At 46.4% G+C, this 22,927-nt stretch overlaps 1 protein-coding gene across 1 annotated transcript in view; it reads right to left on the bottom strand.

The window, feature by feature from the left end:
- PTAFR (platelet activating factor receptor) overlaps window positions 1–21,707 on the bottom strand; it is a 34,323-nt gene extending 12,616 nt beyond the window's left edge. The window contains exon 1 of the mRNA XM_053575815.1: window positions 21,099–21,707. The gene's annotated coding sequence lies outside the window, so the exon portion shown is untranslated. The remainder of the gene's footprint in view (window positions 1–21,098) is intronic.
- Window positions 21,708–22,927: the final 1,220 nt, after the last annotated feature.

The following is a 22,927-nucleotide window of genomic DNA, read 5'->3' on the forward strand; positions in this document are numbered from 1 at the left end:
AGTAGCCGAACACAGATGCTCACCACAACACCCGGCTACTTTTTTGTCGTAGTTGTCATTGTTGTTTAGCAGGCCCAGGCCGGGTTCGAACCTGCCTGCCTCAGTGTATGTAGCTGGTGCCCTAACCACCAACCTATAGGCGCTGAGCCATGTGATTCCTTTAAAAACAAATTTATCCTCCGGTCACACTTTCTACATAGTTAATTTGAAGGTACATTTTATGCTGTTTCCTCAGCAGCAAAATTATGCGCTTACACTGGGCTGGGACCTTTTCCATCCTGAGGTAGTCTTGCCATCTGATTCCAAAGCCGGTGGACAATAGTTCTCAAAGGGTGGTCCATGGAATTGGGGGCAGGGAGATCTATGAGGTAAAAACTATTTTCATAATAGTTTTATGATACCAAGTTTCATAATACCAATAATTATTTTCCTTTTCCCTTTTTGTACTAATAATGCAAAAGCAATGGTGGAAAAAACTTCTGGGTCCTTAGCACAAATCCAGGCTGGGACACCAACCTGTACCAGAGTTACTGTATTCATCAGAGCCATGGAGTTGCGGAGGAGGCAGAGGGAAGGCCAATGTCTCTTTAAAATGTCCTTGATAAAGAAAGGAAATTATTAATTTTATTAAATCTTGACTATGCATCTTTTTTTTTTTTTTGAGACAGTCTCACTATGTCGCCCTCTGTAGAGTGCTTTAGCATCACAGCTCACAGCAACATTCAACTCCTGGGCTTATGCGATTCTCTTGCCTTGCCTACCAAGTAGCTGGGACTACAGGCACCTGCCACAACGCCCGGCTATTTTTTGGTTCTAGTTGTCATTGTTGTTTGGCAGGCCTGGGCTGGATTCGAACCTGCCAACTTTGGTGTATGTGGCTGGCACCCTAGCCGCTGAGCTACAGGCGCCGAGCCATTGACCATACATCTTTTTAATATTCTGTATGTAAAATGAGAAATACACATGAAGTACTTCTGCCATAAACCAAAGTATAATGCTTGTCTTCAGGAAAAGCACTTCTGCAATTATTCCAGTTATGAGCCGATCTTTCTTCCTGGCTCACTATATCAGAAAAAATAACGAACAAAATAGAGTTTATCAGTCTTGAGCACCTGGCAGATATTTTCTCTAATATAAAATAAGAGACCCTGTCCCTTCAAGGAAAACAAATGATGGGACTTGTTGCCTATGATAAAATTCAAGAGGAAGTTAGAATTTTTGGAAAACTTATATTTGCCAGGGTAAGCTTGCCAGCTTTCTAATATTTAAAGAATCTTCTGAAGAGATTGGTGGCAATATTAATGAACACAACTTTGTGGTATTATATGATGATAGGCCAACCTTTAGAAGACCTGCATAACTCAGTGAGCCAATATTTTTCTGAACAAGGAATTTATCATTTCAAAAATATACACAGGTAAAAGATCCAGTCATTGGCAAGATAGACCAATTCAGTGTAGTGTAAGCAGTTACCAAAAGTTCAATGATATGAACTAGGTTCTCTATTACAAATAACCTTTAAGAAACTCCCATTTGTGGAACTTTGACATAGTGTCAAAGAAGAGTATCACCGGCTCGGCACCTGTAGCACAGTGGTTACGGCGGCAGCCACATACACCGAGGCTGGCAGGTTCGAACCTGGCCCGGGTTAGCTAAACAGCAATGACAACTGCAACAAAACATAGCCAGGCACTGTGGCAAGCACCTGTGGTCCCAGCTACTTGGGAGGCTGAGGCAGGAGAATCACTTAAGTCCAACAGTTTGAGGTTGCTCTGATCTGTGATGCCACGGCACTCTACCCAGGGCGACAGCTTGAGACTTTGTCTCGAAAAAAAAAAAAGAGTATCACCAATTCTAGCACTCTGGGAGGCCGAGGCAGGAAGACTGCCTTCACCCACGATTTTGAGACCAGCCTGAGCAAGAGTGAGACCAGGCTCTACTAAAAATAGAAAAACTAGCCAGGCATTGTGGTGGGCACCTGTAGTCCCTGCTACTCAGGAGGCTGAGGCAAGAGTATTGTTTGAGCCCAAGAGTTTGAGGTTACTGTGAGCTATGACACCACAGCACTCTAGGCAGAGCAACAGAGTGAGACTTTGTCTCAAAAAAAAAAAAAGAGTATCACCAATTATCTGAAAAAGCCATTGAAACCTGCCTCCCTTTACAAGTATATAGCTCTGTGAGGACAGATTTTCTTCACCTACTTCAACCAGAACAACTCATCACAACAGATTGAATCCAGAAGCAGATATGAGAACCCAGCTGTTTTCTGTTAAGCACATCAAAGAGATTTATAAAATATATATATATCTATATGTCAGTGCCACTCTTCTCCCTAAATTGTTTGTGTCTTAGAAAATCTAGTTATTTTTCACAAAAATGTGTTATTTATGTTAACACGAAAGTTTATTTATTGGTTTTTGTTTTTTTTTTGTAGAGACAGAGTCTCACTGTACCGCCCTCGGGTAGAGTGCCGTGGCGTCACACGGCTCACAGCAACCTCTAACTCTCGGGCTTACGCGATTCTCTTGCCTCAGCCTCCCAAGCAGCTGGGACTACAGGCGCCCACCACAACGCCCGGCTATTTTTTGGTTGCAGTTTGGCCGGGGCTGGGTTTGAACCCGCCACCCTCCGTATATGGGGCCGGCGCCCTACGCACTGAGCCACAGGCGCCACCCTATTTATTGAGCTTTTTGATTTAAAAATGAAAAATTTTAGAATGTATACAGTAAATGTTGATAGATAGGGCAGCGCCTTGGCTCAGTGGGTAGGGCGCCGGCCCCATATACTGAGGGTGGTGGGTTCCAACCCGGCCCCGGCCAAACTGCAACAACAAAAAAAATAGCCAGGTGTTGTGGTGGGTCCCCGCTACTCGGGAGGCTGAGGCAAGGGAATTGCTTAAGCCCAGGAGTTGGAGGTTGCTGTGGGCTGTGATGCCACAGTACTCTACCAAGGGCAATAAAGTGAGACTCTATCTCTAAAAAAAAAAAAAAAAAAAGTGATAGATATAATCTGTGTAAACAATTAGAGTCTGTAATAATTTTTAAAGATACAAAGGGATTCTGAGAGCAGAAGATTTGAATACTGCTGCTTCACAATCTCAGCACCAAGATGCCCATTCGTGTGGACTGGCCTCCTTTCTTTTGCTATACCCACCTGGCTTGGGAGGCTCTGTTCCTGGGGTGAGGAGACACATTTGGCCTAGCCCTGGCTTGAGAGAGGCAAGGGCTAAGGGAAAGTCCACGCTTGGGCCAGGCATGGGCCATGCTCACTCTGGGTCTTTAGGGAAGTCATGTCCCTACCCGCCCCCCCATGTAGGAGGTACCTTCCTCTTCTAGAACTTGGGCTCCAGCTCAGTGGGGTGAGGGCAGCCATCCTCCGGAAACTCTCCCGCCAGAGGACTCAACCCAGGACATCCTGAGCCCTCCCCCCGTACCTTGCCTGCCTCAGCCTGTGGAGAAAGTCTTCCTACCAGGGCCAGGATCAGAGTGAATCAAGTGAGGCACTCAACTGCATACAAAATTTAAAGAAGCAGCAAAACCTCAGTAATCGTGATAATTCTAATGTAATTTTTTTTTTTTTTGCAGTTTTTTGCCGGGGGCCGGGTTTGAACCCGCCACCTCCAGTATATGGGGCTGGCACCCTACTCCTTTGAGCCACAGGCACTGCCCCTAATACAATATTTTAAAAAATCAGAAGGAGTATTACTGATTGTTCCTTTTGCCTTCAGCTCTAACATCTCTCTGACTGGTGCTATTATGACCTTGTCTTTTAAAATTTTGGTATTTTGTTCAATATGAATTGTTTTGGCATTAATTTTTATTTAAATACACACATAGGTTAGCCCACTTCACCCATCCAGTCATCACATGTGCATTCAGTAGGCAAGCACGCACAGCTGCAGGATGTGAGAAGGGTACTGAGGCCTCAGGGAACAGTTCCAGTCCTTGACCTTGAGTGGCTCACAGACCATGTGCAAGAGATAGATTCAGAAACAGACAAGTGGAAAATGCTCCGATGCCGGGCGGGTCAGATGTAATGCAAATTCATAGGAGTTGCCACAGTCCAGATTTGAAGGTGAGGAACGACCTGCCTATGCTCAGGAAGAGAAGGAGTTAGCTTGGTGAAGCAAGGTGAGGGGGATCCCAGGCAGAGGAGACAACACATGGCGAGGTCACACAGAATAGGAGGGAACTTGTAACCTTTGATTTGACTAAAACTTAAAGTCCGAGGTGGGTGAGAAGAGACAGGGCTACAAAAGTAAGAAATCAGACCAGGTGCAATGCTCACACCTGTAATCCTAGTACTCTGGGAGGCAGAGACAGAAGATTGTTTGGGTTCAGGCGTTTGAGATCAGTCAGAGCAAGAGCAAGACCCCATCTCTACAAAAAACAGAAATATTAGTTGGGCATGGAATCGCACGCCTATAGCCCCAGCCTAGGCAGGAGGATCGTTTGAGCCCAGGAGTTTGAGGCTGCAGTGAGCTATGATGTTGTATGTGTCCAGGGGCAGAGCCAATGTCCATTCACTCACTTCACAGTCACAGACATCCTACTGTGGGCAGGAGGCTGCTGGCACTATGTTGAGGATACTGCAGCAATAGAACAGACAAGATTCCTGCTCATGAGGAGCTTATGCTGACGTTCAGAGAAATAGTAAAAAATAAGTAGAGAGATAAATGAACAAGATCGCTTCAAATTGTGATGAACTCAATAAAAGAACTAAAAAATAGTGACATAGGCTCAGCGCCTGCAGCTCAAACAGCTAAGGCACCAGCCACATACACCAGAGCTGGTGGGTTCAAATCCAGCACAGGCCTGCCAAACAACAATGACAACTACAATAAAAAAATAGCCAGGCGTTGTGGAGGGCACCTGTAGTCCCAGCTACTTGGGAGGCTAAGGCAAAAGAATCACTTGAGCCCAGGAGTTGGATGTTGCTATGAGCTTTGACTCGCAGCACTCTACCCAAGCCAATAGCTTAAGGCTCTGTCTCAAGAAAAAAAAAATAGTGACATAGTGAAAATTGGGTATAGGGGGCTGCTCTAAAGATAGTGACCAGGGAAGGCTTCTCAAAGGAGAGAAACCAGGCAGATTTACCATGAACTCAAGGAAGTATAAGCTTCAAGACCCCTTCCTAAGCCCCGTATCTTATTGTTTGTAATTTAGTATCTTTTCTTCAAAGAGTGACCTCCAAATTGTGTAAGCTGTAGGGACCTGAAAATCCTGTATCTTTCCCTGGCTTTAATCTAAAAAATGAGAAGGAACAAATCAGGTAAAGACGTGGAAGAAGGGTATTCCAGGCAAAGGGTACCATGTGCAAAGGTCCTGAGGTAGGAACAAGAAACTAAAAGTCTGATGTGGCCCTATGAGAGTGAGAAATGGGAAGACGGCGATATAATCAGAGGGCAACAAGCCCAAATTAAGTAACTATCAAGTTACTCTGTGACTATCAGAATCATTGCAGTGGTGTTAAACAGGGAAGAAACATGATCTCACTTGCTCTAGCTGCTGAGCAGAAAATGGATGGTAGGGGCAAGAGTGGAAACAGAGTCAGTTTTGAAGGTGAGAGATGGTGGTGATGTGGACCAGAGAGAGGCATTTCGGTTCCTCTCCCCATCCCAGCATGAGCTTGTCCAGAGCTAGAGTTTGGTAAACATTTGTCAAGTGAACAAATACCTCACAACCAACAGGATCGCCTGCTCCCAAGAGGAGCCTCTACACAAGATAGAGCCCACTACAACCTGATCACTCACATTGTGGTCCTTGGACCAGGAGCATCAGCATCACCTCAGACAAAGAAGCATCTGCTTATTCCAAATGCAGAATCTCGGGCCTCAGGCCAGGTCCATTGTATCCGAATCCACATCTTAACAATCTCCGCAGGTGATTCATGCACACATTGAAATCTGAGAAGTGCTGGACCTGAGCACGCTACCAGCCACATATGTGTCTGATTTAATACCACCTTGGCTCCCCTTGCACAAGATCAAGTCCATGCTCTCTTCTACCTCACCTCCCACCATTCTCTGCTACATGCTCCACTCTGGCCACAATGAATTTCTTGCTGCTTCCCTAAAAATTCTATTTCTCCTCAAACCTTTGTGCTTTTGTCCCTACTGTGGCCCCTACTGGGAGTACCTTTTTCCTATTGCTTTACCTAGAAAAATCTTGCCTTTGAGGCCTAAAGAGTGCTTCCTCTGGGGTAACTTCTCTGATTGCCACAGGTAAGATGAGTTGCCTTCTTCTCTGGGTCCCAAAACACTGGACATATTCCTCAGCATTATCACCTGACACACTATGTTTTAAGTATTGATTTCTGTGGCTGTTTCCTTAGATAGGAGCTTCTTGGGGGGCAGAGACTAGAACTGTTTCGCTTCTTTACTCCCAGGGTGAGGCACCTAGGAATGAATGAATGACCATACTCCTGATGACTATTCCCAAGAGCCTGGCACAGAGGAAATGTGCGGTCTCTCTGGGGGAGACGCACTGGTTGGGGAATGGGTTGGGGAGAATAAGGCCTCTGGAGTCAGAAAGACAAGAGTTTATACCTGGCTCGCCATTTCCTTGCCATGTGAACTTGGACAAGTAACTTCACCTCTCTGAGCCCCAGTTACTTAATTTGAAAATCTCACAATCCTCACAATGGCTCCAAAGGTAAGTATGCAAAGTGGCTAGGACAGGGTCGGAGGCACAAATGGCCAGGTCTCCCTCTCCCCACTGGCCCAGCTGCATGGAGCCAGGAAAGGAGACTATGGGACACTACTGACCCAGGGGCTTTGGCTCACACTGGCTCTCCCGCCAGCTCCCAACAGAACCTCCAGCTAATGCCAACAAAACTTTCAACAGCTCAGGAAGGGGATGAGCATTTGGAGAGAGAAGAAGTTTAATACATAGGCTCAGTTCCCTGATGGATCAAGGCTGGGCAGCTGGCCCAGGCAAAGTCCTTAGTGTGGGGGGGTAGGGTAGGGAGGCCCTAAACAATCATGGAGACAAAAGAATTCTGCTATCTGGATCTCCCACCCTTTGCCCTGCACAGTGTTGGGCCCCCACCCGCACTGGTAACATTCCCAGTCCCTAGGGAACCTGGAGAAGGGAGTTCTCATCCAAAGCTGGGCAGTCAGAGGGGAGAGATAATTGAGAGCCAGGCAGAAAGAAGCATGTGCTGGTTAATTCCCCAGAGCCGACTGTAGGTCAGGAAATTGGGTTCACCAGTCAGGCTAGCCCCTAATATCTGAAGCCAATTGAAGTCAAGAGTACAAAAGTCTAAATATTTATAAAGTAAAAATCAGACATGTCCACGTTCATCCACAGCCCTTGCACAATGGCTACAAGTGCTGTAGAGCATGGGCTACAAGTGGTGGCAGCTGAAGAACTTAGGTTCCCAGTGGGCACAATGACTTGGATCCAGAGCACTTTGCTCCGTGGGGGACATGTGGCTGGAGGGGGGTCAGAACCAGCCTACCCAAATTCAGGGCTTGGGGCACCATTTACTGGTTAAATGGACAGACACTTCTTACCCATGATTGTATATCCTCCTCAAATCAGCTTCTTAAGGTAAATTTTACATGTGCAAGTGCCCATTTTTCCAGGGAAGAAATTAGGTTAGAGAAGAAAACAGACTTGTCCACAGTCACACATCTAGAAAGTGGCCGACTTGGAGTTTTGAACTCCAAGGCTTGTCCTGAACTCCTAAACCAAGCTATGACACCTGCTGGGATCAAACAACTCCTTGGCCAATTTGTCCACTCGCAGGCCTGTCCTATGGCCTGAGAACAGGAGCTGCAGATGCTGTGAGGCTCTAAGAAGAGATGCCTTTGGCCTAGGGCGTCCTGTCTTTGCCTTTTCTCCCTGAAGACGGAAAGGGACCAGGACAAAGGGTAGTTTGCATGCTCTGTTCTGTGTCTATCTGACTTCTACTTGGCAGCACCAGAGCTGGAACCAAACCCTGGACCAGCCACTAAACTCCCTCAGAGTCTCTGTATCCTCATTTATAAAATGCAGGGTTTTTGTGTTTTTTGAGACAGAGTCTTACTCTCTTGCCCAAGTGAGAAAGCCATGGCCTCAGCCTAGCTCATAGCAACCTCAAACTTTTGGGTTCAAGTGATCCTCCTGCCTCCCAAGTAGCTGGGACTACCAGTGCCCACCACGACACCCAGCTAATTTTTCTATTTTCAGTAAAGATGAGGTCTCATTCTTGCTCAGGCTGGTCTTGAACTCTTGAGTGCAATCAATACTCCCACCTTGGCCTCCCAGAGTGCCAGGATTATAGGCATGAGCCACCAAGCCTGGCCAAAATGCAGATTTTTTAAATGTACCTCAGAGAAAAGAAAATTAAGAAAACAATCCCATTTATAATAGGATCAAAATAAATTTAAAAACTTGGGAATAAACTTAACTAAGGAGACAAAATACTAATACACTGAAAAGTAGAAAACATTGCTGAAAGAAATTAAAGATGATGGCTGGGCACAGTAACTCCTGCCTATAATCCTAGCACTCTGGAAGATCAAGGTGGGTAGATTGCCTGAGCTCGTAAGTTCGAGACCAGCCTGAGCCCGAGTGAGACCCTGTCTCTAAAAATAGCTGGGCATTGTGGCAGGCATCTTGTAGTCCCAGCTACTTGAGAGGCTGAGGCAAGAGAATCTCTTGAGCCCAAGAGCTGTGAGCTGTGACACTACAGCACTCCACCAAGGGCAACAAAATGAGACTCTGTCTCAAAAAAAATAAATAAATAAAAGAAATTAAAAATGACACAAATAAATGGAAAGACATCCCAAGTCCATGAGTCAGAAGACTTAATAGTGTTAAAATGTCCATATTTGGGACTGCAAAGTAATGCAGCCTCTTTGGAAATGAGTATGAGGAATCCTCAAAGAACTCAGACTTCTCATTTGACCCCACAAACTACTAGGCATCTACGCTGAAGAAAAAAACTCATTTTATCATCAGGACATATGCACTAGATGGTTTATCACAGCTCAATTTACTTTTCTTTTTTTTGGTAGAGACAGAGTCTCACTTTATCGCCCTTGGTAGAGTGCCATGGCATCACACAGCTCACAGCAACCTCCAACTCCTGGGCTTAAGCGATTCTCTTGCCTCAGCCTCCCAAGTAGCTGGGACTACAGGTGCCCGCCACAACACCCGGCTATTTTTTTGTTGCAGTTTGGCCGGGGCCGGGTTTGAACCCGCCACCCTCGGTATATGGGGCCGGTGCCTTACCGACTGAGCCACAGGTGCCGCCCATCACAGCTCAATTTACAATCGCCAAGACGTGGAAACAACCTAAATGCCCATCAATTCAGGAATGGATTGACAAACTGTGGTATATGCATACCATGGGATACTATTCAGCCACAAAAAAGAGGGTGACTTTGGGTGGTACCTGTGGCTCAGTGAGTAGGGCGCCGGCTTCATATAACAAGGGTGGTGGGTTCAAACCTGACCCCGGCCAAAATGCAACAACAATAAAATAGCCGGGTGTTGTGGCAGGCACCTATAGTCCCAGCTACTCGGGAGGCTGAGGCAAGAGAATCACCTAAGTCCAAGAACTGGAGGTTGCTGTGAGATGCCATAGCACTCTACCCAGGGTGACAAAATAAGACTCTGTCTCTAAAAAAGAAAAAAAGATGGTGACTTTACATCTTTTGTATTAACCTGGATGGAGTTGAAACACATTCTTCTCTGTAAAGTATTACAAGAATGGAAAAGCAAATATCCAATGTACTCAATACTAACATGAAGCCAGTAGATGATCTAATTCATGCCCACATAGGAGAAAAACTCATTTCAATTCAAGTTGTGGGGAAGAGGAACAAGGAAGGAGGTGAAGGGTTTGGGGTGCTAACACTGCCTGGGCACCATGTAGGGGCATATGGTACACCTTTTCATTTGAAACCTCACATGAACCTGAAATTTAAAAATTAAATTAAATTAAAAAATAAAATGTCCATACTACCCAAAATGTTCTACAGATTCAATGCAATGCCTACAAAAATATCAATATTGGGCTGGGTGTGGTGGCTCATGTCTGTAATCCCAGCAATTTGGGAGGCCGAGGCAGGTGGATGACTTGAGCTCAAGAGTGTGAGACCAGCCTGAGCAAGAGCAAGACCCCATCTCTACTAAAAATAAAAAAACTGAGGCAAGAGGATGGCTTGAGCCCAAGAGTTTGAGGTTGCTGTACGCGATGACACCAGGGCACTGTACTCGGTGCACCAGAGAGAGACTCTATCTCAAAAAACAATAAAATAAACTTCTTTTTTAAAAAAAGTCTCAATATCATTTTTTATAGGAATAAAAAAATTCTAAAATTCATATGACATCTAAAAGGACCCCAGATAGCCAAAACAATACTGAGAAAGAACAAAGCTGGAAGCCTTACAATTCCTGATTTAAAAATATATTCCAAAATTGCAGTGACCGAAATAGAGTGGTATTGGCATAGAGACAGAAACATAGATGAATGGAGAACAAAGAGCCCCCAAATCAACCCTCACATCTAAAGTCACAGAATTTTTGATAAGTGGGCCAAGACTAAAAAGAATAGTCCCTTCAACAAATGGTGCTAGGAAAACTGCACATTCATCTGCAAAAGAATGAAGATGAACTCTTACTGTGCACCATATACAAAATATAACTTAAAAATTAAAGACCTAAGTCCTGAAACTATAAAACTCCTAAAAGAAAACATAGGATAAAAGCTTCACAACATTGGAATGGGTAATGGTTTCTCAAATACAACACCAAAAGCATAGGCAATAAAAGCAAAAATAGACAAATGGGACCATGGGACTATTTGCCTGGGTTTTGTTTGTTTGTCAAAGTTAAAAGTTTCCATGCAGCAAATGAAAACAATCGACAGAATGAAAAGCTAATCTATAGATGGGAGAAAAGGCAACCTACAGAATGGGTCCGTATATCAGGTAAGGGGTTAATATCCAGGACTCCTATAACTCAGTAACAACAACAGACAATAAATAAGTAAATGACTCAACTGAAAAAGGTAAAGGACTCGAATAGACATTTCTGCTAAGAAGATATACAAATGGGCCGGGTGCGGCTCACACCTATAATCCTAGCACTCTGGGAGGCCAAGGCAGGTGGATTTCCTAAACTCACAGCTTTAAGATCAGCCTGAGCCAGAGCAAGACCACGTCTCTAAAAATAGCCAGGCGTTGTAGCAGGCGCCTGTAGTCCCAGCTACTTGGGAGGCTGAGGCAAGAGAATCGCTTAAGCCCAAGAGTTGGAGGTTGCTGTGAGCTGTGTGACGCCATGGCACTCTATCAAGGGTGACAAGTGAGACTCTGTCTCAAGAAAAAAAAAAGAAGAAAATATACAAATCTCAAATAAGTATGTGAAACGATGCTCAACATCACCAATCATCAGAGAACTGCAAATTAAAATATCACCTCACACCCATTAGGATGGCCATAATGAAAAATAGAAAATAGTAAGTATTGGTGAAGATGTGAAAAACTGGAACATTCAGACAATGTTCCCCCCACCTACACCTAGAAGGGTAGGCAGACTGGGTTAATTTCCCCACAAACTAGATGTAGGTTGCTACCTGAAGTTTTGTCAAGCGTCTTTCCCCCTTCCTAAAGCTAATGCTGACTTCCTAAGGTGATCTGAATCCTTATAAGCCAGGGGAGCTCAGAAGTTTTAACACGGTGTCTAGTCATAGCATGCGCACACCATCAAAACTTCATTGTTCTCAAGACCAAAAAAAAAAAAGCTGTTCTGCAAAGAACGCCACAGCAAAATCAAAGGCCCGAATCAAGAGACAAATGATATATCCACTGTCATCAAGAGGAATGACTTGTAGGAATACTTGTAGCAGAGGCACAATTACCCCGCTGTATGTTACTTTAAAAGTACTTTATCAGAATACAGGGTTTTTTTTTTTGTTTGTTTTTTTAATTAAATCACAGCTGTGTACAGTGATATGATCATGGGGCATCATTCACTAGCTTCACAGACCGTTTGACACACTTTCATCACACTGGTTAACATAGCCTTCCTGGCTTTCTCTCAGTTACTGTGCCAAGACACTTACATTCCACATTTACCAAGTTTCACATGTACCCTTGTAAGATGCACCGCTGGTGTAATCCCACCAATCCCCTTCCCTCTACCCACTTCCCCCTCCTTCCCCTCCCTTTCCCACCCACTTCCCCCAATTCTTAGGTTATAAGTGGGTTATAGCTTTCATGTGAAAACCCTAAATTAGTTTCATAGTAGGGCTGAGTACATTGGATACTTTTTATTCCATTCTTGAGATACTTTACTAAGAAGAATATGTTCCAGCTCCATCCATGTAAACATGAAAGAGGTAAAGTCTCCATCTTTCTTTAAGGCTGCGTAATATTCCATGGTGTACATATACCACAATTTATTGATCCATTCGTGGATTAATGGGCACTTGGGCTTTTTCCATGACTTAGCAATTATGAATAGGGCTGCAATAAACATTCTGGTACAAATATCTTTGTTATGATGTGATTTTTGGTCTTCTGGGTATATGCCCAGTAGAGAGGTAGGAGGATTCTTGAGGCCAGGAATTACAGACAAGCCTGGGCAACATAGCAAGACCCTATCTCTACAAAAAAATTTAGCCGGTCGTGGTGGCACGCACCAGTTGACCTAGCCATTCTCAGCGGCAGGAGGATCACTTGAGCCCCAGAGTTGGAGGTTACAGAGTTGGAGCGATGATTGCACTGCAGCCAGAGCAACAAAGAGAGACACTGTCTCTCTCTCTTTTTTTTTTAAGACAGTCTTACTATGTCACCCTCGGTAGAGTGCTGTGGCGTCACAGCTCACAGTAACCTCAAATTCTTGGGCTTAAGTGATTCTCTTACCTCAGCCTCCCAAGTAGGTGGGACTACAGGTGCCCGCCACAACACCCGGCTATTTTTTTATTGCAGTTGTCATTGTTGTTTAGCTGGTCTGGGCTGGGTTTGAACCCACCAGCCTCAGCATGTGGCCAGTGGCTTAACATTGTGCTACAGGCACCGAGCTTTTTTTTTTTTTTTTCTTTTTGAGACAGTCTCTTGCTGTCTTTCCCAGACTAGAGTGTCAGGGCCTCAGCCTAACTCACAGCAATCTCAAGTTCCTGGGCTCAAGCAATCCTCTTGCTTCAGCTTCCTTAGTAGCTGAGGCCACAGGTGCACACACCATACCTGGCTTATTTTTCTATTTTTAGTAGAGATAGGGTCTCACTTTGCTCAATGTGGTCTTGAACTCCTGAGCTCAAGTGATCCTCCTGGCTTGGCCTCCAAGAGTGCTAGGATTACAGGTTTGAGCCACTGTGCCTGGCCAGAAGAAATGCTTTCCAGAAATCCTAACCAATAGACCATCGGGAGTCTCAGCCAGTGCACCAGGCTTGCCCTGTCTCTTACAAAAGAAAAATTGGAACTCTTGCCCACTGTGGGTGGGATTATAAAATGGTATAGCTGCTGTGGAAAACAGTACGGAGGTTCCTCAAAACAATAAAAATAGAATGATCATACGACACAGAAATTCCACTTCTGAGTATGCTACATATCCAAAAGAACTGAAAACAGGATCTTGAAACGATATTTACACATCCATGTTCATAGCAGCATTATTCATAATAGCCAAGCTGTGGAAGTAGCCTAAACGTCCATCAACAGATGAATGGATAAACAAAATGTGGTATATACAGATAATGAAATAATTAGCCTTAAAAAGAAAGGAAATTCTGACACACCCTACAACATGGATGAACCTTTAAGACATAATGCTAAGTGAAATAAGCCAGCCACAAAATGACAAATACCATATGATTCTGTTTACACGAGGCATCTAAAGTGATCAAATGTAAAAGTAAAGTGAGCTGGGGGGTGGGGGAAATGGAGAGTTGTTCAATGGATATAAAGTTCACTTATGCAAGATAAAAGAGTTCTAGAGATCTGTTATACAACGTGACTATAGATAACATGCCTGAACTGTACACCCCAAAATTATTTAAAAGGCCTGTAATGAAACCTATATGGGTAAGGATATCTGACAGTGGTGATGAGAATGCCACTGCTTTGAAGAAAAAAAAAATTGTTAAGAAGGTAAATGTATGTTATTTTTTTTACCATAGCAAAAACAAATTAATGGGCCTAAGAGATGACAGATTTGAAAGTATATTGTACATTTCTAACGTGTAATGATATGACTCAGCTTTAGGACTTAATAACTGTGTAGCCTTTGACAAAACTGCTTCTCCTGTCTGAACTTTGTGAACTATAATAAAATCTTAAACACCCCAGCTGACTGAATGGACCCCCTCTTGGCCAAGAGGACCTCCCGAATCCCCTAAAGCTGAGTTGCTGGCCACAAGAAGGGAGGTTTTCCTGCCCCTCTTCCTTTCCTGGAGACATCCTTTGTAACTCATTAACAGGCCTAACGCCATAGAAGGCAAAGCTTAAACCACACACCTGCAGGTATTTTTTTTTTTTTTGTAGAGACAGAGTCTCACCTTACCGCCTTCAGTAGAGTGCCATGATGTACACAGGACTCACAGCAACCTCTAGCTCTTGGGCTTCCGCGATTCTCCTGCCTCAGCCTCCCAAGCAGCTGGGATTACAGGCGCCCGCCACAACGCCCGGCTATTTTTTGGTTGCAGTTCAGCAGGGGCTGGGTTTGAACCCGCCACCCTCGGTATATGGGGCCGGCACCTTACTCACTGAGCCACAGGCACCACCAGGTATTTTGTTTTAATTAACAGATCCCTTGAGTCTGGGTACTGTCCAGTGACTGGTCTCTGACTAACAGATTTCCATCTTAAAACACTCCAAGTCTTTTTTTTTTTTTTGAGACAGAGCCTCAAGCTGTCGCCCTAGGTAGAGTGCTATGGCATCACAGCTCACAGCAACCTCCAACTCCTGGGCTCAAGCGATTCTCCTGCCTCAGCCTCCCAAGTAGCTGGGAGTACAGGCTACTGCCACAAAGCCTGGATATTTTTTTTTTTTTTGCAGTTGTCATTGTTGTTTGGCAGGCCCGGGCTGGATTCAAACCCTTCAACTCAGGTGTATGTGGCTGGTGCCTTAGCCGCTTGAGCCACAGGTGCCAAGCCCAATACAAGTCTTTTGACAAAGCGTCATTTCCTTAACCAATAGCAAATCAAAGAATCTTTAAACCCATCTATACCCAGTAATGTCCTACTTAGAGATGACCTTTTGGGGCCAAACCAATGTACACCTTCCCTGTATTGATTTATAACTTTATGAGTGATTCCTGACTCCCTGAAATCTATCAAACCAAACTGGAAACCAACCACTGCAACACCACTTGTTCAAGGCTTCTTGGGCATGGCTCTCTGGGCCATGGTCTCACATATTTGGCTCAGAATAAACATCTTTAAATTATTTTACAGTTTGGTTTCTTTTCCATTGACAGCTTCATCTTTAAAAGGTGTATAGTAACACTCCTTCTTTTTTTGTTGTTGTAATTTGGCCAAGGCCGGGTTCGAACCTGCCACCCTCAATATGTGGGGCCGGTGCCCTACCCACTGAACCACAAGTGCTGCCCTTAACACTCCTTCTTTATAGGGCTTTTGTAAAGATAAGTGAAATAAAGGGCTTGGCACCTCTAGATCAAGCAGCTAAGGCGCCAGCCACATACACCTGAGCTGGCGGGTTTGAATCCAGCCCGGGGCCTGCCAAACAACGACAGCTACAACCAAAAATAGCCCGGTGTTGTGGTGGGTGCCTGTAGTCCTAGCTACTTGTTAGGCTAAGGCAAGAGAATCACTTACCCCTAGGAGTTGTAGGTTGCTGTGAGCTGTGACACCACAGCACTCTACCCAGGGCAACAGCTTGAGGCTCTGTCTCAAAAAAAAAAGTGAAATAAAGGATGCGTAGTATTTAGAGAACAATGGCTAAGAAGACAGGCTCTAGAGTCAGACAAACCTAAGTTCAAATCCTGCCTCTCTCACTTCCTAGCCACAAGATCATCTCTCTGAGTCTCAAGTCCTTCCTCTGTAAGTGGAGCAGATAATAGCCTTTCCAGAGTGGTGCGAAGATTCAGTGAAATAGTATGTGTAAAAGGCTTAGCACAATTCAAGTTGTTTACACTCAACAGCTCTAAAAAGCTGTGTCTACAGGAAATCAAGACAATTTGCTAATTAGTTCAGATCACATGTTTCTCCAAACAGTGCCCCTGTCCCTGCTCACATTGCCCCAGCTTGAAGCCAGCTATATGAGGCCACCGGCTATAACATTACATTACCCCTGCAAGCTCGTGGGAGCCAGTTATAGTCTTTTCTTGGCAGCTGGGGTCAGTTGGCACAATGTCGTTGGCTGATTCTTACCCAAGACAAGTGATTTAACTTCCATAAGCTTCTGTTTACTCATTTGTAAAGTGGAAATAATAATAATGCCTACCTCATAGGATTTGTGTAAGGGTTAAATAGAACATGTCTGATATATAGTGAGCACTCACTGAGTGCTGGCTATTGTAATCTTACTTGTAATCTCCACCCCAGACCAGGTTCCTGTAACAACACACATTAAGTTATGTTATAACAGCTGTTGAAGTCTCCCTCCTGGGCTGGGAACTCCCTTGGGCTAAGGCTTTTGCATATCACCAATACCCATCAGAGGGCCTCCTGAACAGCAAATTCTCAAGACCTCCCCTCCCCCCCGCCCCCACACACACAAGCACATGTGCACACAGGCGCACGCACAGAGTCACAGGGTCCCTCACCCTTCACTTCCAAATCTTTACAGAGCAGCTTCAGCTACTCCCAGCTCTCAGCCTCCCAATCCCAGTTTCCTCTTCTATAAAATGGAAATAAGGTCAATATTGACCTCACCGGATAGCCCTGAGGGTATTTTGTTTGCTTGGGTTTTTCTGTGACAGAGTCTCACTCATTTGCCCTAGGTAGAGTACTTTGGCATCATAGCTCACAGCAACCTCAAACTCTTAGGCTCAAGTGATCCTTCTGCCTTAGCCTCCCGAGTATCTGTAACTACAGGCACCCGCCACAATGCTTGGCTAGTTCTTCTATTTTTAGTAGAGACAGAACTGGGGGTGGGGGTGGGAGGTGTCTCATTCTTGCTCAGGCTGGTCTTGAACTCCTGAGCTCAAGCCATCCACCCTCTTCCCAGAGTGCTGGGATTACAGGTGTGAGCCACCACACCAGGCCAGCCCTGAGGTGAAAGACAGATAAACCTCTAATGTGGTTGGCAATTGCAATAAATGAGTTACTTCTTATTCTGACATCCCCTGTTGCTTGACATTTGTGTCCTGGCCTGGCCATGCTGGCCATACCCTCTAAAGATTCCCCTCACACAGCTCGGCGCCTGTAATTCAGTGGTTAGGCGCCAGCCACATACACCAAGTCAGGAGGGTTCAAACACAGCCGGGGCCTGCTAAACAACGATGACAACTGCAACAACAAAAAAATAGCCGGGCATTGTGCGGGGTGCCTGTAGTCCCAGCTACTTGGGAGTCTGAGGCAAGAGAATCGCCTAAGCCCAAGAGTTTGAGGTTGCTGTGAGCTGTGTCGCCATAGTTCTCTACTGAGGGCAACATAGTGAGACTCTGTCTCAAATGAAAAAAAAAAAAGATTCCCCCACAGAGTCATTTCATTGTTATTTCTGCAACATTCAGAAGGATTTGAGGGACAAATTAAGGAGGCAAGTATTCTGACCTCTGGGGAATTCTGTACTGCACACCACAACTCCCAGTATAAGGAGCTGGGCCTTTTCGTTGGTTGATGAGTGTGGTTGTGTCTGTGAAGGTGGGGAAGGACAGTGACAGGGCTTAGGGCCTCAGAGATAGGGTGGTCTGGGTCCTAGTCAGAGTTCCCCAATGTTCTTTCTCACTGGGGGCCCTACCCTGGCCCCCATGTACTTGTATTACATTGATAAGATTCAGTCTCTGCCCAGGGGCCTAGGGAGTCCCCATGAAGCAGCAGATCCTAAACTTGGCCTGGATCTCTCCTCCCAGCTGCCAGGTGGTATCTGTGGGTCACCTTCCCTTACTTTGCTTCCTGGAAGTCAGGGAGAGCAGAGCAGGGCAGGGCAGCGGGTGTAGGGAAGAGCCTCCTCCCCGGGCTTCCCCAGCACTGGGCTCTCACCTCTGTTATACCAGGAATCACGCTGACTTCCCCGCCCGCCCGCAGCTCCTCAGTCCAGCAGGTGTCCTGGCGGCCAGCCCAGGGTCTGGCCCAGGAAGAAAGTAAATATAGGCACAGGCCCTGGAGCCGCACAGACACTAGCTTTGCTCTTTCCTTGCTGTGTGATCTTTGGCTCTCCCAGCCTCCCTTTCTTCATCTGCAAAATGATAATTCTGAACTTTCCTTACGGGGTAGTTGTGAAAACAGAATAAAGCAATTTGCTCAATAACTGTGAGCTTCCTTCCCCGCTGTCCTCAGAAAACATTTGTTAAATAAATGAATAAAGAAGCAAACAAATTGGCCATCCACCAAGCTCATGCATCATGTCTTTTGAAAGAAGCAACCAGGGTGGATGGAGAGAAAACATAGGAGTTGGAACCAAGATCCAGGCTCTGATCTCTGTCAGACCACCCACCGCTGTGACTGAGTCTCTCCCCCATCTCTGAGCCTTGGGATTTTTTTATCTGCTAAATTTTATCTGCTAAATGCAATCAGTATCCGGCTTACCTTACCTCGAAACATTGTTGTAAAAAGGAAGTAAGATTATTGTGGTGACAAAGAGTTTGGTAAACAGTAAAATACTTGGTAAAGTGATATGGGCTTTGTAAACTGTAAAGGGCTATCCATACATTTTTGACATGCTTCTCCCATCAGCCAGCTGAGCTTAACTCCAAGTCCAGTCCCTGAGGGTCCCCCTCCTACAAAACTAAGGGAGGGGGCGATGAGTAGGGATTCTTCCCACTCACATTCTCTCGCTCTGTCTCTTTCTCACACACACAAAGTCTGCCCCTGGTTCCCACTGGCTGAAGACACAGACTTATCAACCTCTCAGCTGGTTTTGTTGGTGATCCCGCTTCTGGGAGCTGTGGGCTGGACCAGGCCCACCTGCTGGCTGGAGGGACGCTCCTGGATGGCACCGCCTCTTCAGCTATGTGGACAGAGCCCATCCATCCCATATAACCACAGACACACACACACAAAGATACACCAGCGGCTTCCCCTTGCTCTTTCCATGCTGCCAGAGAAACCAAGAGTTCTCTGACCTCTCGGATTGGAGAGGTGGCTGCAGCAGGGGCTCAGTATTTGGATTTGAGAACCAGTTCCACTCCCAACCCAGACATCCCCATCCAGGATGCCCCGGGGAGCATTCCCAGGTTCTTGGCCCAAGCCTCCACCCCACCTGAGGACCAGTACAGGAAAAGAGGGACGCCACTGAAAAGGAGAATGCCCTCCTCTTCAACGAGGCCTTTCTCCCTACCTCCCACCCCAGCACTAATCAGAGGAAACTCAGTCTTGGAGGCACATTTCATCATGAACGCTGTAGACTGTGGATCCTTTATCAAACCATCAACAGACAGTTGGGAAAACAGAGACCCAGAGAGGAGAAAGGATTTTCCAGAGGTGACAGTAGTGTCCAGGGCAGAGCTGGGACCAGATGCTGCACCTCTGTTTCACTGTCCATTCTCTTCCAATTAGGACACACTGTTCTATCACTCAGGTATTCAGTGGATATTCTGAGTGTGTAACTGTGTGCCAAACTCTATGCTAAGGGCGAGGATAAAACGATGAATAAAATGAATTTCTCATCCTTACAGCATTGAAGGTAAAATAGAGTGTCAGCGTTAGCAGTGACACAGAAGCTCACATTTGTACAGCATTCCCCAATTGACAAAGCATTTTCCTACCCTGCCTCTTACTTCATCCTCCCCACCAACCCACAGACCCCACAAACCCACAAATCAGTATTTTCGCCCCTAATCTGAAAAGGAGCAAAGTGGAGCTGCTGAATGGCTCTTGGCCTGGCTTGTAAGCAAGAGCTGAAATTAAAACTCTGGGCGCCCACCTTAGGCCCAGGGTCATTTCTCCACCTGAGCTAACTTCTTTCTCTGGCTGGCTTGTCAGGACCTAAAGATAAGGACATCTGGCCAGGTATGGTAGCTCACAACTCTAATCCTAGCACTCCGGGAGGCCGGGCAGGTGGATTGCTTGAGCTCACGAGTTCAAGACCAGGCTGAGCAAGAGCAAGACCCCACTTCTACTAAAAATAGAAAAACTAGCCAATCGTTGTGGTGGGCATCTAAAGTCCCAGCTACTCAAGAGCCTGAGGCAAGAGGATCATTTCAGCCCAAGAATTTGAGGTTGCTGTGAGCTATGACAACACAGCACTCTTCCAAGGGCAACAGAGGAAGACTCTGTCCAAAAAGAAAAGAATAGGGACATTTCTTACTTTTGCTTCCTGCCCTCCCTTAGCCCCCCACCGACACATACATATCAGACATCTGGAACACAGCTGGGTATTAGATCAGAGCTAAATGAGAGTGGCCTGAATGTCTGGGGAAAAAGTCTATTCTTCTCTCCTTCTTCACAGGTAGGTGAGTGCACAACCTCACATCTGGTCGTCCTACCAATGAAAGACAAGGAGCGCCAGCCTGGATGCTGTCGCCAGCACCAGATAGGGAACACTGCCTATGAGCCTGGCCCTTTCAATAATCTGGCTATTTTCACCATCCCCTGGGCAAACCTAGCAATTAGTGAGTTCCTTAGTACCCAGCCCTATACCAGACCCTTTATCCTTTCCAACAATTATGTTGGGAAAATGGCATTGTCCTCATTTGACAATTCAGAAAACTACACAGAGAGAGGGTGTGACTTAGCCAAGGTCACACAACTAATAAAGTCAATGGCATTCGGCACCTTGAGATCTAAGTAGCCCCCTCTTATTGCTTCTGTCACCTCCCAGTGATGTCTCTGCTGTCATCTCAGCACGGCTTTGGCCTCAGAGAACAAAAAGAAGTATTGGGTTTCCAGGGAAAGGTAGGTCATGAGGAGTTCCTTCTAAACATGAACAGTCCCTTCAAAACAGAACCACCCTCCAGGTGCAGGCTAGAGGCCTGGCCATGGCCTCCTGAAGACATTTTCATACACCTCCCCCCATGCCCAGCAGGGACTGGGACCCCTCTTACCTGCACCAGGGGCAGGGACGGTGGACCCTCAGGGACTGAGTGTCTCTGTCTGCGTCCTAGCCCCAACCCCAGCCCCAGCCTCTGCGCGTCTGGCAATTGCAGAAGTGAGGAAACACAGCCTATCACTGCCAAGTCACCCTGAGAGGAAATACTGTGACCCTAGGGCCCCTCCAACGGATGCCACAGACAGCTCCCAGCTGGGCAGCGCAGCCCTGGGCACTGTGCAGAGGCTCCTCACAAAGCCAGGGGCAGGGCTGCGCGTGGTCAGCACCAGGGCAGGGAGCTGCAGGGAGCGGGGAAAAGCGGGAGAGAGAAAGCAAGAAAGCGGGACAGCGTGTCCTCAGGGGGCGTGAGAAAGGGAGCGTGGGAGTGAGGAAGAGGAGAGAAGAGAGAGAGGAGGGCAAGAAGGAGTAAGGGAAAAAAGGAGAGGGCCGAGGAAGAGATGGAGGGCAAGAGAGACGAATGTAAACCGGGGAAGGATTGGGAGAGGAATGGGCAGATGCAGAGACCAAAGGAGTTGGAAGAGAAAAAGACAAGACGCAGATAGTGAGCATGTGGCTGCTCTGGATGGAGTGAGGGAGAAAATGAAAGAAAGGGGGTGGAGGAAAGGGAGAAGCCGCCAGCTTGTGTGCCCCCTTGGTCAGTAGCACGACTGGGCAGGGCATCCGTGGCAACCAAGAAGCGCTGAGCCCCGGACTCCCAAGGGACAGAGTGCTGCAGGGGTGTGGCAGGGAGGAAACTTCCTAAGCCAGCTCGTAGTTCAGGGGAATGTGAGGGTGAGGGGATGTGGGCAGTTGAGTGTGGGTGTGGGCCTAATGTGAGCCCGGTAGGGATTTCCTGCATAGTAAGTAGTGGGGGATGAGCCAGACTCCCTGCCTCAGTTTCCAGTCCATTTACCCATTCATGCATTCAACCAGTCAATCAACATTGACCGGGCACCCCTAGGCATCAGGCATATCAGGCTTCAGACATATCAGCCAATCCAACATCCTCAACACTAAGTAGGAAGCCGAAGTCCAGACGGGTATCAGGGGCCCACAGTGAGGCAAGTGCAAAGCCAAGGCAGGAGTACAGGCTCCCGACTCCTCACTCAGGGTCGAGCCTTGGATCTGCCCTGGGTGTCTGGGCTAGCCTTGTCCTGCTGTTCAGACCCCACTGCTGTCCCTTATCCAGCCAAAAATGGCTATCAAGAACAAACCACCTGGCTGGGTGCGGTGGTTCACACCTAGCACTCTGGGAGGCCAAGGCAGGTGGATTTCTTGAGCTCAAAGGTTCAAGACCAGCTTGCACAAAAGTGAGACCTCATCTCTAAAAATAGCCAGGTGTTGTGGCAGGTGCCTATAGTCCCAGCTACTTGGGAGGCTGAGGAAAGAGAATCCCTTAAACCCAATAGTTTGAGGTTTCTATGAGCTGTGATGCCATGGCACTCTACCGAGTGTAACAAAGTGAAATTCTGTCTCAAAAAAAAAAAAAGAACAAATCACCTTTAACATGGACCTCAGCCCTGAAGGACTAGACCCAAGAATCTGCACTTCCCCACACCCTTGCACACAAACACACTCAAACCATTTATGCTGTAACACTTGCACACTCAGCACAAACTCTGATGCAAAGATACCCACTCGCATTATGTTCCCTTCACTCACATCTATGCTCCCCTCATTCACACCAGAGGCTCACCTCCTTCCTCAAGGTCATGCACCTGCACTTCTCCACACTCACCCACCACACAGTCCCAACATGCAGCCCATTATCTCCCTTAGAGGGCTTGTGAGCCTAAAGTGGCCTGAGACACAGAGGCCATAGTCTGCACATTGCCTTTAATCTCC

Source organism: Nycticebus coucang, chromosome 22 (assembly GCF_027406575.1).
Source record: "Nycticebus coucang isolate mNycCou1 chromosome 22, mNycCou1.pri, whole genome shotgun sequence".
Classification (NCBI taxonomy): Eukaryota; Metazoa; Chordata; class Mammalia; order Primates; family Lorisidae; genus Nycticebus; species Nycticebus coucang.